The 16,068-nt window shown below is 40.3% G+C and overlaps 1 protein-coding gene across 6 annotated transcripts in view; it reads right to left on the bottom strand.

Moving 5' to 3' along the window:
• Positions 1-15,483, bottom strand: part of LOC118221281 (KAT8 regulatory NSL complex subunit 1-like) — a 62,091-nt gene extending 46,608 nt beyond the window's left edge. For 2 of the 6 annotated variants that reach the window (XM_035406211.1, XM_035406209.1), the window contains exon 1: positions 12,149-12,694. The gene's annotated coding sequence lies outside the window, so the exon portion shown is untranslated. Of the gene's footprint in view, positions 1-9,849; positions 10,236-12,148; positions 12,695-14,140; positions 14,256-15,458 lie in introns of those variants that run through there. The other 4 variants (XM_035406210.1, XM_035406205.1, XM_035406206.1 and 1 more) reach the window with 3 other exon arrangements.
• Between the last annotated feature and the right edge of the window lie 585 nt (positions 15,484-16,068).

Consider the following 16,068-nt stretch of genomic DNA (forward strand, 5'->3'; position numbering starts at 1 on the left):
TTGTGCTTGACACAGGCGGATTTGTGCTTTGGTGCAATTTTCAATCAGAGGACTTGCAATGTATGATCTTGCGAAATACAGCCGGAAGGGCTTTTTCTGGCTAATGAATATAGAGTCTGCATATCACAGTTTGGGAGGTACTACCCATGGCAAAACAAAAATAAACACGAGAGATTTTCACTTGCTGGCCTTCACTGCAAACAATCCTGATTTGTAAAACAGAGGTACTGGGAACATTACGCTAATGGTACAATAAAATAGCCACGGCAGGGGGATTAATAATGATACAATTCTAAAGACCTGCGTTATAGTTACTTCTACATTAACTGCTACCAAACAGGGCCAGTGCAACTGAAAAATAAAATGGAAAACCTTAATTTCTTAAGAAACTGGAGGCACAGTCCTCCATTTCCCATTCCTGACAAGTGGTGGTAAAACATATCAAGTGAACGTACACAGAATCAACAATGCATCACGTAACTGTTAAGGATGGGATGGGGTTCCCTAACCTCATCCAACAACTGTACACTGACAACCTGAGTGTCTCTCAATTAAGCTGTATCTATACGCACAAAGCTTGGAGGCAGCACTGCACCAAACCATATTTCCAAAATATGTTCCCGAACAAAGCAGTACAACTTACAAGTGATCTAGAACATTCTATAGTGGAAAGTTTGCACCAAGTTAGATTCAGCCACAGCTCAAGGTGGCAAGGGTTTCTGTTAGTGTTAGACTACAACGTTGCCAGGGCAGAAACTAGTACGTAATGGCTTACTAACTAGCAAACAAGGAACTGAATGTGGCCTCAGAAAGCAAAGAAGGGTGCTTATTGTGATATGGAATGATGAATCGGTTTGCTGTGTCCTTTATAAGAACACACCACTTTAAAGGCCTTTGCTTTCTGTTTTATTTGTGTTACCGTTGAAGCGGTACAAAAATTAAAAAAAGGTGAGTCAAAGTTCTTATTTGCCTGGGGAGAAAGGTGATCACTGCCACAACACATCATCAGATACTGTGTGCTTTGGGATGACCTTCAATGTACTGGTGCTCCAACAACATTTCCCCCCGTTTTATTTATTTATTTATTTATTTTACAATGTCAAAGTCTGGCATACAAATGTGTAATGACTTCCAAGGCAGGATACTATTCTTAAAAATTCCTTTGTTTTTGCTTTGCTTTTTTAAATTACAAAGCCATCTTTCTTGGGTAATGATAGTAACCCTCTAAATATGGAACTAGAGAAGCCATCTGAGAGGTCTTGTTAATTGGTGTGGTAGTCCTTTGGGCTACCAAAAAGGCCCAAATCTGATGGCCCAACTGATGTTTTGGTAGCCCAGAAATACCAGTATACATAAATAGGGTCTCATATGTTACTTTTTTGTGGACAGAATCACAGAATCTGGGTTTAAAAACTGGAATTTACACAAATGCGGAATGCCAGGGAATTTCTAGAAATGATTTCACAAAAAGCATTTGGTTATGTTTGAGCATTGAGGATACCATTTGCGTATGCCTGAGTGCGTGTCGAAACGTACGTTTGGAGAGGATTTTGTAGTGGTATGAATGTTTCTCTAGGCACACACATTCCATTTAAATAAAATGAAGAAGCTACTCCCCTTCCTCATTTGCACTGGATCCCTTTATGGTCATCAAAAACATGCGCAAACACTTTGGCCACGGAAGTATACACTTTTTATATTGCGGAGACTGGTGTTAATTGCAAAAATGGTGGACCTACAAAACCTGCATCAATCAGCTTCCGGTTATGGTGTCATTTGAACGAGTCGGCCCCCTTATTGGACACGAGGCTGTCACATGATTGCGCAATATGGCATACTGTCCTGCACATGGGTACGTACAAGTCACTGCACACCCAGACAGCTGTCTAACCTTGCATTAGCAAAAGATTTTGCAACATGTCGCCCTTAAAACCAGATTTTGCTGAGGTATTTAATGCACACCAAGGACAATCGGAAGAATGCTGTTGGTAAGAGCTAGAATGCAGGAATCCAAACCGAGCTGTCCGGCACCTGTGCTAGTCAGCAGATCCATCCCCCTTTCCCATAATGCGGCATAAATGCGTTCGGCCTTTGGCCTCGATTCAGCTTTCATTTCCCTAGCAGATGTGCCACTTGTTTTCTACCACTGTTGACAAGAGCACATGCACCCCCTTAAGTCTTACACATTTAAAACATTATTACACAAAACACATCAGACACTGCAAAAGGTTACACTTGCTCCAGCAGGCAACACCCAAGCTGCCCGTGGACACAAGTCCAGAAATCCAGCCATTTCTGCTCACTGTAGCAACAGTGAGGTACTTCCAACAGCCAATAAAGAAATAACCATTCTACACTGCTGTGTTCCCATAAAACAGCCATTCTCTGTAACCACTAAACGTGCATTTTAACACGCAAGGGAAAAACTGAAGACCCTGGAGGCAAGGAATTTAAGGCGGGACAACAACATGAGGGTTTATTTAAAGTTGTAAACTGCTTTAACAGGAACAGTTGTTGACTACGAATCATGAAATCAATAACAAAGTCCTAGGCTTGGCTAGATATCATTTTATTAATTTATTACCCTTAAACCAGGTCGATAATGATGTACAGTTCTTCATATTCAAACATTCACCAATGTGCGTTGACAATGCAGTACAACTATGGGCTGTTGACTGGCAATAATTTGACACGTTGTTCTATATAGCCTATCCAATTACAATGCTCAGAAAGAAAATAAGACTTTTAAAAAACTCTGCATTACAATACAGATATAAAATGTAAAAAAACAACTTTCATAGAGAGAATATATACACTATGCGAATATATACAGTATTCGAATGTTCCTTGGTCTTTTTTCATGGTTTTGGCTAGGCCCCTCAGTTCCAGTGAAGGCAAATCTTAATGCTACAGCATGCAATCACATTCTAGACTATTCTGTGCTTCCCCAACAGTTTGGAGCAGGCCCTTTCCTGTTTCCTGACCCCAGGCACACAGCAAGGTCCATATAGAAATAGTTTTGTCGAGAACAGTGTGGAAGAACTTGACTGGCCTGCACAGAGCCCTGACCTCAACCCCATCCAACACCTTCCAATTGGAAGGCAAGCTGCGAGCCAGGCCTAAACGCCCAATCACAAATGCTGTTCTGGCTGAATGGAAGCAAATCCCAGCAGCAACGCTCCAACATCTGATATAAAGCCTTCCCAGAAGAGTGGAGTTTGTTACAGGAGGAAAGAGTGGACCAACTCCATACTAATGCCCATACTTTTGGATGAGATGTTGTATGTCAGTGGTGTCAAACTCGTGCCATGGAGGGCCGTGTGTATGCAGGTTTTCATTCCAGCTTCAGATCTTGATTATATAATTAGTTAAATTATTTGCTGAATTAGGGATGCAGGTTTGTGCACAATGGTGACCCGACGTCTATGGTGACCCGCATTGTCTAAATAAAAATTTTCTTATATTCTGTGCTTCAATGCACTTAAACGGATATGGCTGAATGAGTAATTGGACTCAATTAAGGGAGCATTAATTGGTTGGAATGAAAACCTGCATACACACGGCCCTCCATGGCACGAGTTTGACACCACTGTTGTATGTCATGTGTCCACATACTTTTGGCCATGAAACATATACATAAACATATAGGCTCTAAAGACATTTGGCACCACAATATTTGAAAACCAAGCACCAAAATGGAAATGTGTATAACATTCTAACAAATGAAAAAAATCTGAAAGATAGCCAAATCAAAAAGGATTTATTCAAAGTATAGAGTCCATTCCTAAAGACTACTGCCATTCTGAGCAAGTCACATCTTGGGTGTTCAGAGATACTCACTATATATCCCATCAACTTAAAAACAAAACAAACAAAAAGCTTAAATGGCTGAATAGACATGCATACTGAGTACTGTTATTAGCATGTGATAACATGTCATCAAAACTGCAATGAATCTCATAGGCAACCCACATTTGCATAAAATGTGTTATTTTGTAGAGGCTGCACAGAGGCTTGCGTTCAGGAATCTGCATATTAGCCTAATAACGAAGAAACGCAACAAGTTCAATGAGCAGTTTCAATAAAAACAATACAAAGATAGCTTGACCAGAAGTCGCTCTATTACAAAGTGGTATTTTCACTAATATCTATTTTTAAAGCTTTGGAGCTTGGAGACATGAATTAGATGATAAACAATGACAAACTGATGCACAACACAAACAGTGCTGACAAGCCAGGCAAACTACTAAGTGCCAAACTACAAACTACTTCACTAATAAGTGGATTTTCAAATTAGATTTCACTCGTTTAATTCACAACTGAGGTAGAAAAATAAAAAATAATTCCAATAAAACTATGGAATGGCAGCTAGCCAACTGAAACCCAGATGGCTCCATATTGAAATGCTTGTAATTCTTTACTTACTATCACACTAAACATTAACTAAAACAGCTTGTTCGCTTTAAAGGAGAGGAAAACGGAGTAGATAGATAGTCATCTTGCCCTCATATCTTGCCAATTTAAGATAGACTATTGTACAGAAGGGATAGGAGCAGCACTCTTGTTCATACATAGTAATAGATGACAGTGTAAGATTGACATGAGGGCAGTAATGAGGGAGACTACATTTCAGATATTTAAGTTGCAAGCTGGTTAACCTGCCTGCCAAGAATTTGGTAATGATGTCGAAGATTATTTTTAAATATATATATATATATATATATATATATATATATATATATATATATATATATATATATAAAATCACAATTAAGGTAGTCTAAAACATACTGCAAACTAGCTGGTTTCAAGCATGTGCAACTAAATGCTTATTTGATAAACATAAGCTGCAAGATATCATCTGAATTGGTCCCTGCAGAGGGGGGAAAAAAGGGACATTCTCCATTACGGGCAGGAGTGTGGGGGTAGTTATGGGTTCACACTGAGAGCAACTCACAGACAGAACTCCCCTGAGAGACAGTTGCACAACTGGCAAGCACAGGCCCAGGAGCATTAAAGGGTAACGTGACATCACAAGTAGCACGAGCTCGGAAATGTAAACCAATTACACTACAATAATATTTTCAACAGATCTGTGAGACGCACACTTCAAGGCAGCTTTACTATCACTTTCATCTGCACACTCTCCAACACATAAACAATATAAAAAAAGAAACACGCTCCCAGCAGGACATGTTTAAAGCACAGTTACCTTCCTATACTGACCTTTGCTTCCTGAAATGGACTACAAGAGCAATTAAATCTTATACAGCCATGCGTTTGTTGCAGCACATTCAAAAGGAAGATAATGGCAGGGCAAGGGCAGCAATTCTGCAATCATACCAATACTGTTAGCGGACAAGTAAACTGAACCAATGAGCGGAGGGAAGGTTTCACCCAAATCAGCAACCCCACCTGGCGCAGACCCCAACTGCGCCGGAAAATGGGCAAGGAGAGCAAGGGCTTCAACTGAAGTGTCACTGGAAGGTGAGAAATGAACACGCGGCTCATGAATTGAGACTAGCGTCCTCAAAGGTGAACCCCACTGGAAGTCCCCCCCACTGAACGGTTTTAAATGCGGTGCCTTTGGGAGGTTTTCCACTCACAGACCGCAATCCTGAGGATGCCGTCCGGGGACTGAAGAGGGTGCGACAGGCACGGTGGACAATCAAAATGCTACAGGAGTCGAACTACGCCCTTTAACAAACAGAACACTGCACTTCGTCTACCCTAGACTGTACCTAATTGTGAACACAAGTTCAAGCTCAGCGTGGCATGTTTCAAGCACGTACTCAGTCATCATTTCAATGCTTGCAGGGTTATTAAAAAAAATAATAATAATAATTTAAAAAGCTCAAACCACTTAAAAAGGAAAGCCAAGGTAGAGCCAGTTCAGGTAAAATTACTGGCCTCAGGCCTTAAGTAAAGCCAACTATGCAGATTGAGATTTCTTCAGAATTCACTGTACTGAACTGCCTGGGAAAAGAAGGAAGAACCAAATCTCAAGCAGCCTCTTTTTCAATCCCGAGGCCCTGGGCGGACATCGGACACCCTCTGGTGAGGCCCAAGACAATACTCACCGACAACAAGGGGGCTAAAGATGCCCTCACACAGCCAAGATGTCTATTAACTGAAGGAAGCAAGGCTTTACAGTCACTGGCGACAAGGAAAGCGGAAGCACTTTAACAAGAGAAGAGCAAAGATTTCGACCATCAGAAAAAAAAAATTACCCCCTAAATTACCCTAAAATTACCCTAACCCCCCCCCAGTACAGTCAAAGTAAAAGTCCGTTAATATGACTGGCACCGATCTTGCGAAAACGTACCAGTTTATTTTTTGTGTCTTTATCATGCTCATGCCTCATTCATCCTACATACACCATGGCAGACGAAAATGAGCACCCTAGAGAAGTTCCATTCCAGATGGCATCTCTTGCTTACAGGACTGAGTATAACCAAGTTGCGCCGTAAGTCAGGTCAAAAGTCCATTTAATGAAACGTCCAGCACTCCGGCGACAAAAACGACACCGTAAATCATTCTTTCTAATCGCCAAGCCAGAAACCACCAGCCATCTCAAGGACTGCAGGGCACACACCCAAGATACGGTACTGCCATCGCTATTCAAACTCAACGCGCACCAAACTGAACGCTGTCTTAAGGGCACGGTCTCTCCATCAAAGCCTGTTTTCAGCTTGCTCCTCGCGCCCATCTGCACGGCAGCAGTTCGGCGCCAGTTCCAAAAACAGACAATCGCTCTCGCTCGTTATGAACACAGAACAGTCAAGAACCACTTCTTGCCTCTTGTTCACACACAAAGTAAGCGGGAATATAAATAAGCCCACCCTAGTGGAACAATCAGAGCCATTCCATCCCGTACAAACAGCGGCCCCCTGTACAGAGACAGCCACCATGCAAGTCTGCGCTGGTCGCATTGAATTAACTGCGAAGGAGGTCTGTAATTACATTAACCTACTCATTTTCATGGCTGCGTTCGCCGCACAATGAAAGGGACGGCTCTCAGTGAAACTCCGCACTATTTGAAAAATCCTGAATGGCAGAACCACAGACAAGACCGTGGACCAATATTTGAAAGTAGAATTTCCATTCTGTGATACAAATGGACTTCTCTAAATCGTTTCCACACAAAATGCATCTACGTAATGAGTTGAGCAGAGAGCAACGATCAATTATATACATGTACAAATTCAAGAGGAATGTGCACACAGACATTTAGCAAAGAGGTTTTCACTCATCTATACTTTACCAGAACTAAGAAAGAATTTGTATGCATTAAGTTAGTAACCATGAGCGCTAAATGCAATTAGTGCATTTCACAAAATGCATGAGGGGGGACAGGGGACACTTGACATTCACTGAATAAAAGATTGAAAAGGGTAAAAAGAAAAAAAGTTGGGCAATCCTGGAAGAAAATGCCCGCATTCATGCTTCAAAAACCTTTCAGATTTTGCATTCAGGAGAAATTTATAACCTACAAATGAACTATGGTTTCGCTGTATACTTTTGTTTCATTTTCCAAAAGTCTCTTTCCAGCAGTTGAACAATTACAGTGTTATTTCATTGAAATAAAGTGTGATGTCAATGGGGGGAAATGGCAGTTAAGGCACAACCAACTGACACGGGTACTGTAAAAGTGGTAGCCCAAAGCAGCCTTCCAAGTAAATGCAAACGTTACTTACACTTCCCCCGCCCCACAGACTCAGTTTGGTGAGTTCTCACGATTAACTCAAACTGTATGTGAACGAGAAAAATTATGATTCCTTACAAATGTATGTCAAAGTTCAGGGTCAATATTTACTGAATCCCAGCCAGTTTCAACAAAGCAGATAATGCTTCAAACTTACCTGACTTAAGAAAAGCATCCACAATGCATGACTAATGCCTTACATGTATGTATACCATTTTTAATTGAACATATGTCCAGGAAATAGCTTACAAGCCTGTGGAGACCAAGCAGTTTACAACTTAAAAGTTAAGTTACACACAGTAACAGATTGTGCTCCAACACTCGGTTTTGTGAAGACATTTGACTACGATTCAAACTACTTTGCTTTATATAAAAAAGCCTTCTCAGCTCCAAGGAAATGAAAGAAATATTTTAAATTGTTCTTTCAAAGCACATTTTGTCAAAGAACAGCTGTCCTGGCTATTCCCACATGGGCCTATTCACAGTTTCACTGAAGGAAACAAACTGATTCCACAACAACACAAAAAGTATCCAAATGAAAGGATCTCCCACCTTTAAACACAATTACGGAGAGGCTTTGCACCGATACCAATTGTTTTAAGCAATTACTGAATGACACCATGATAAATCTCAGAAAATAAAGTGCCCGTGCTAACCTTCTTTCCAGCTAAACCCTAAAATTTCCACCATGTTAACAGAATGTTAACATCAATGCTACAGGAACTGCATGGAAATGGATATGAGCCTAATTGGCAAAATGCACAAGTGTCACAATATTCACACTCATTTGCCCTCATTTTACGAAATAAGGGTTACCCAGCCATCTACCCAATTCTCATATGTGACTAGACGCGTGTGAGAATCATGTCGACGGCTGGTTATTTCAGGAAGGTTACAATGACAGCACAAACAACATAAACAAGAGGCCAGGGACTGTCCCTTCCCTTACAGCTGGATTAGCCATCCTATCCTATGTCCCTCCTGGTCCTAAGGGACACATGTCTGCAAGGTCCTTCTAATCTTGGTTCTGAACTTTCTAGAGGCCGGATCAGTGGAGTTCAGCCAACACCTCCCAGCCATCTTCTCCACACCACCTCACTTCCTGGAAGGTTTCCTCCACTGCCCGCATTTTGACATTCTCGAGCCGTTACTCAAATCACGGCCTTCGAGGTCCAAGAACTGCTGGTTTTCCACCCTCCCTTTACCTGGAAGTCAGGTGTGAATAGAGTCTAGCCAATCAGTAGCACTAACTGCTTCATTAATTACCAAGGGGGAAAAGAAACCAGGGCTGGATTTGGATTCAAAGTCCAGATTTGAGTATCCATGTTCTATAGGAAACAGAAACACACACACACACATACCTTCAAGTATGTGTTCCCATGTAAAATTTAGTCTAAATCAGGCTCAAGGTGAGCACAGGTAATGAAGCACAGGCATGACCCCTGAGCGATCACAAATGAATTAGAGGATTCGAGGTGCCACTGATGTGTTTATTCTCCTTCAGATGGTTTTGCTTTCTAACAGCCTTGAATTAGGATTATCCAGAGTACCAAGACATGACAATTACCATACTGGTTAAAATGTAAAACACTGTATACAAGCAAGTTTAAAGAATATGTGGAGCGTTCAACAGCCTTTTAACCTATGCTGACAAATTACATTTCCTATATTCATATTTATGGAATTTCAACATGCAATTCAATAGATATTCAAGTTATTTCACAGTTCCTTTATTTATGCAAGATTTCACTGGTAAATAAAGGTCCAAACATCTGGTTTTAAAGAAGATTAACCAGTTTTTTTTTTTTTTTTTTAAACAGTCTAAAGAAATCCAATTTCAACAGCAACACTACATTTCATTGCCCTCTCCCCCTCAACCGCCAGATGAAGGTTATGCACAACTGCTGAAATATCTTGATAAAGGGATTGTTACGTACATTCACTTCCACTGCCTTTGACCACAAAAGGACAAAAATAAACCAAAAGCTCAAAATAAAGGCAATGCTTCAGCACCTCCCTCACCTACAAAATGAAAACTATACAAAGCATGCAGAACATTTATGACTACCGCATGCACACACTTGCACTGAGGGCCACAGAATCACTGACAGGACATTATGTTAAAACATTTTCCAACCACTGACCTTCTGCTTTTGCTCCAATGCACAGTCACAGAGCTGGGATTAAGGGAGCACATTCTTCAGATCTGGAGTTAAGGGGCAGCATTTCCACACCAATGCTTACACGAGTGGGGACTGAAGGGCCAAATACGACTTCAGTCACCAGCGACACACCTGGCTGGCTTACATTCCCTTCTTTCCAAGCTCCGACTCAGTCAAAGACAAGCTCGTCTGTGGCCACCATACATGAAATGATACGGTCATTTTGAGGTGTTGAATGAGTCAGATCTTTAAAAAAAAAAAAATGCTGAGCAGTGAGCGAATCAGGTTAGTCAGTGATTATGAATGTTTTCCAACCTGATGCAAACATTTGTGTGTCAATCAGCTTTTATGCTGGCTAGTACCAAAGGCTGACTAGGGGGAGGAGAAGATGTGCCCCTGTTCATTACTTCGAAGCAGTTAAAGCATCTGATGCTTGCCCTTGGGTTGCCCTGTGGTTTTCACATCTATGTACTTTGAAACCAGTTAAGAAGAATCACACAGCTACCCAACCCTGAACCTTCCATAAATACAAAGGTCTTTTGACTGCCTACATCATAATGAAAGCAACAAAACTGCTGCTTTAATATTCAAATATAAACCCTCAATCAGGGAGAGACCCGTCCAAGCACAAAGTCATCAGAACAAGATTTATTTTTGGACAAACACATGGCAAAACTGAGGAGAGAATGTTTAGTGCAAAAATAATTTAAAAAAATTTAAATATCTAGTCTAAATCATTAAAGCTTAAGCAAAGACAGGCAAATTGTGCATAATAGATTACAAAGCGAGCAAACAATCAGGTTAAAGTTCAACGTAGGTTCATTAAGGGAACCATATATTTAGTTAATACGAACTACAAAGAAAATAGAACAAAACTGATTACCTGGTTAGGCAGGATCTTAAAAGTAGCTAAAATAAAAAAAACAATGTAGCTACAGCAGGGGCTAGTGACAGTATGTGCACCGCCAGAACTCAAAAGGCAGATTATGTAATTCACCCAGTTACAGAAAACTCCCCCGTCCGCTCAAATCAGATGAGGTAACGTTATTGTTGTCACAATATGCCAAAAGACGGATATTTAAAACGCCTCGGATGGTGAACCTGTGTCACTGTGTAAGGCTTAGAGCCAAACTGCATTCGTTAGACACTGTCCAAACTCAGGACACATTCATTTCCCAATAATCCTCGTTCAACTAAGTAGTGAGCTATAACTTATGTTAAAGCCCCAATTTAGCCTCAGGCGCGAAGGCTGGCACGTTTAGGTACTGATAAGGCACTTTGTTTTACCAAGCTAGCAAACGGTGAGAGAAAACGTGGCGCCTTAAAATTCCATACACACCTTTACTGCGAATATTGCAAAATACGTAGAAATGATATATCGATACAAGCTAGCTAGCCAACGTAATACACCGATGAGCATGGGGCGCGCTCAAGTTTATTGACCCATTCACTCACATATACGGGTTACGCGTAAATTACATTACCCAACGTCGGCCTAACGACGAAAAAAAATCAAAATAAACTCTAAAACGCACACATGTGCCAATAAAAAAGATGCAAACAAATAAGCAAAAAGTTTTAACTCTCTAGTTACAACCCTCGTCTAACTTAACTTGCAACCTACTTGCTTGATAACGTTAGCCACCTCACTGTATCCCCAGCCAAGAATGAATTCTGTGAGCGAACGTTATTTCGTCAAATGAGCAAACTAGCTAAAGGGTAAAAACTAAATAAGCTGGCTGACGCTACAATAATTTTGTAGTACGCTCGCTAGTCACCAAATGTTAGCATTTCAAACCGATTCATGTAAAGCTTGCTTACAAGCCAAGGACAGACCGTTTTTAAGAACGGTAGATAGCGCTAACGTTTGCAGGCGAAGTGAAGCTGTTAGCTAGCCATCCAGCTAAGTTCAACCAAATATTACTGCAATAAAACCAACTTATTACATCATCATTTCCATCGGCAATTTATCTTTGGTTATAAAAAAAAATAACTTTACAAAATTACAACAAATAACGTAGCTAGCTACTTTGCTATCTATATAGTCTATGTAGCCGGACAGAAATTTAAAAGGTCAGCCAGTCACTCAGTACAAAGGCAGCTACGTACGCTACATTCACGGGTGCAGCGAAATGCACGGATATCAACACAATTTATTTTGTCTGCATTTTATACGGTGCTAATGTTGAAATAAAGTAACTAACAAGCAAGCTGGCGCCCAGCCTGCCTAGCTAGTAAGCTAGCTAGCTATACAGCTAACAAAGAAAAAGGAGGAACCTACCACGTGATGAGGCAGAGTCCCGGGGAATTTCAGCAACAATTCCCCGCAGTTCGCAGGAAAATAAAAAAGAAAAAAATAATAACAAGGATAACAGCGTAATGCGGACAATCCCTTCCTTTCTAGTCGAACCCGTTTCTAATGGGCTCCGCGGTGTGCTATCCCGTGTCGCTCTTATCTCGTAATCACGAAATGGGCGAAACAACAACCAGTAAGAAACAGACTTCGCTAGGTAGTTAATATTGTAGAACGAAAAACTGGATCCTTTCCGGTCCGACTGTTTTTCAATATCAATTGTTTTCCGCGTTGCTTTATTCCAGACTCTTTCTTGATCAAATCTGGCAATATCTACCACGTTTATCTTGAATATTTTTTGTTGTTCTGGGAGAGCGACGCTCGGAAAATGGCGGCTCGCTCCTCTCCCTCGGATTTCGAGTCTGACAAACACAGAATCGGATAGTAGAGTCGCGGCGGGAGACATTCCTCCTGTTCGCCGCTAGAGTGAAGGGCTGGTACATCGAGGACGTACGTGTTGGTGCCAGAACCACTAGAGGGTGCTTACCATCAACGTGCGCAATAATATGCAGACCATGCAACGAACCGAAATTGCGTGTTGATGAACGCCATAGTGGCTCTACCTGTAGCAATATAACTTACACATAAGTATGCACCAGTCCACTGTTTGAGCCTCATTACCGAAATTAAACGACAGTTACACTGAAAGTAAAGATATATAGCTTGGTAAACTATTCAAGCGATTAATAATGTTTATTCGGCGGGCTCAAGATTTAAGGAAAAATTGAAAAGTCAAAAATTATTAGGGCAAGATTTATGGGAAAATGAAGGCAATGAGAATCATAATGGCCAACACAAGAACAGTCAATTTATGCAGGACAGATTATTCAGACTAAAACAAATACATGTTTGGCTGGACTTTAACGTCAGATATGTATATATTTTTTAATTCAACTAGTTCCCCGCTAGAGGGAGGTCAGCACATTACCGCAGTGCTTGACTGACTGGCATTGCAAAAGCACTGAATTCTTATTCTGGGGCGGGGCGCGGGTATGAGAGATGGCGGGAGGGAAGACGCCCCAGCAAGAGCGGAACACACTTCGTCTTTAGTGAGCTTTTCACATGGTGTATCATCTCACACAACACGGTAACAGTAGCCTTCATGGAACACGAGCAAATTATGACTTCGTGTGGCGTAAAAGATTTCCAAAACGCCCTTGGTGGAGCAATTAAAATATTCTTCAAACCAGTGCCACGCGCATGCAACTATGCAAAAGCAGTCACGCGTCATAACGCCAAGCACGTTCAGGCTTTCATTTCTGTGTCGCAGTGCTCTTTGTGGGGACAGCTCTTTCCCTCTCTCTACTGGTGAAATCTCTAAACATGTTATCATTTTTAATGGTCACGTAAAAAGAAAATTAACACCTACTTGCCTACACACCAAATGTACCGCTTCCGTAATACTGAACTGCATCCACACCAGCCATAAAAAATATTTATTTTCGGATTCAATGTTGGCTATACCCCTGTTAAAAAATTTGACATCATTTTTAACGCGTCGAGCTGCATGTAATTTTATACTCTTGAAAACCCACGCCTATTTTTTTATTAAGCAAACTGATGTTGCGTAGAACCACGCTTATGCTGCTTGTCAACAATACGGAATCGCACGTGACCACAAAGTTCATTATTTATGCCATTGCAATTTCTCTTGACTTTTGAGGTGGCGCCACCACGCGCTAAAACGACATTTCCCTATGTTGGCTGCCTGCCGTAAAAATGAGATGCGGCTGAAACGAAGCCCTACATCATGAATTAATGGAACCATTTTTATTTTCAATTAATTCAAATTTTAAGTCGACACCCATCCTGCAGACATCAGCCATCGGCTGTACAAGACGCAGAAGATTAAACAGACAGCTCAATATTCCATCACAGTATAGCTTACCAACTGAACAAACTGAGAATCACACCACCTACCTGTGATAAAAAGTATCCATCTTCTGTGGGTTTCCAAAATCCCAAACCGGTGCTGATATATCCATCATTTTAAGACCTCGTCCAAGTCCAGAACGAGCAATATTCCAAGAACAGCCTGAGGAAAATGAAGAAATACAATGATTCTGAGACAAGCTATATCCGAACACACACCACGGTAGAAATGCCATTACAACTGTGTCTTTTCGTTTCTCCATAAATTAAAACTGTGACCACCCCGTTACCGAAATTAATTGTTAACAGAACTGGAAAAAGAGGTGAAAACAGATTTTCATATTTAAACTTCACCTTATGTCGTGCAACAAATTTTCAATTATTTATCAGTTTATCAAATTGTATTTTACATGAGAATAACTCTTTTCTTTAAAATCACTATGCTTTTATGATATCGAATAATATAAATATAAAATTGTGGCCCAGTTACTAGGCTACGTGAAAACATCTAAATTTTGTACATTTTTCAAAACAAATTTGGTAATTTGGCTACTGGTTATACAGTAGCTATAGCATTGAATCATTTTTGAATGTCGTCTAGCCAATCTTCATATTAATGGTTTCTAATATTTTTAATCAGTGCATTTTCATTAAATTTTGCAGCATTACTTCTCTTTGCAACAAGTAACAAGAAAAAACGTGCAGCAAGCGAGCATTCTTCAAACCGTTTCTATAACGTGGCTAGCTATACAGCTATAGCTAGCAGGAGCAAGAAGTTGGCCTTACGCCTTGCATCACAGCTAGTAATATCTCAATATTAGCTTATACAGTCTCCCATGAACAGAATGACTAGATGAGTTCTAAATGTAATGCAAAACGAATTTTCCATAGGGATAATTAGCGTATAACGTTAATTACTGAATGGGGGGCTGGTAAAATATGCCAGATAGCTAGCCAGATATATCTGTAGCTAGCTATTTGGCCTCTGTATTAGCTGATTGTCAGACACTTCTGTACAGCCGTTCAATTCTTTACATTTTTTTAGGCCTATGTGAAATAACATGTCAAATACTCATCACTTAATATTCGTTAAAGTTTTCTTTCTTTGCAAGGATTTATCACCTGGACCTAGCTATAGCTACATTATGTCCTACTGTAGAACGAACGAACCACTATTTTGGCCTGTTGACTATAACCTCAACGAAGTATGCAATTTTCAATACTGTGCAATGTTATTGAAACTTGCAGGCATATCCCTCTTCCACTCTGCAGTCGTTGTGTTTAGTAAAAATACTTATTTCACTGTTTTACAAACAATAAAACGCAGTTTTTAAAATGTCAGAATGTGAAATCCATATTCACTTACCTGCACAGATCAACCAGCCTTGAATTAAAACAGCCCGCCTACTTGCTTTGTGATTTGACAATTCCGTATAACTACGCTGTCCATTGGCTCACGTAGCTGCCATTTCTCCTGAGTGGGACGTAAAATGGAAAGTATATGGAAGTTTGCAGTACTTTTGTTTTTCACAAACATACCAGCCCAATATTGGTTAATAAAACAAATCACACTTGTGTAATTACACTATCTTAACTGTCTTCATGTGTATTAAGTTACGAACAAGTCTTTCGTTTTGCTATTTTTAGTCAATAGTATTTCTTTATTAGGGCTCAACATCGTTACATCGGTAACATTTGAGTGTCCAGATAAATGTTTGTTACTACTCCATTGCTTTATATATTATGTATGTATATTGTCTATGTACAATGTTTGTACTACAATTATACGTTGTAATAATCGTGAACAAGGTTATTGTCTCACCTTATTTTCAGTGGTTTAAAAGTTCAGCGTCAGATGTTTGACTATCACTATTTAACCAGTTATGTATTTTTCTGGTTACTGACAATACATAGATGTTTATGGCATCTGTATATTTATAAAAATTAACACTTAGGTGGTCAACAGTTTAAGGAAA

The sequence above is a fragment of the Anguilla anguilla genome, chromosome 2 (genome assembly GCF_013347855.1).
Source record: "Anguilla anguilla isolate fAngAng1 chromosome 2, fAngAng1.pri, whole genome shotgun sequence".
Classification (NCBI taxonomy): Eukaryota; Metazoa; Chordata; class Actinopteri; order Anguilliformes; family Anguillidae; genus Anguilla; species Anguilla anguilla.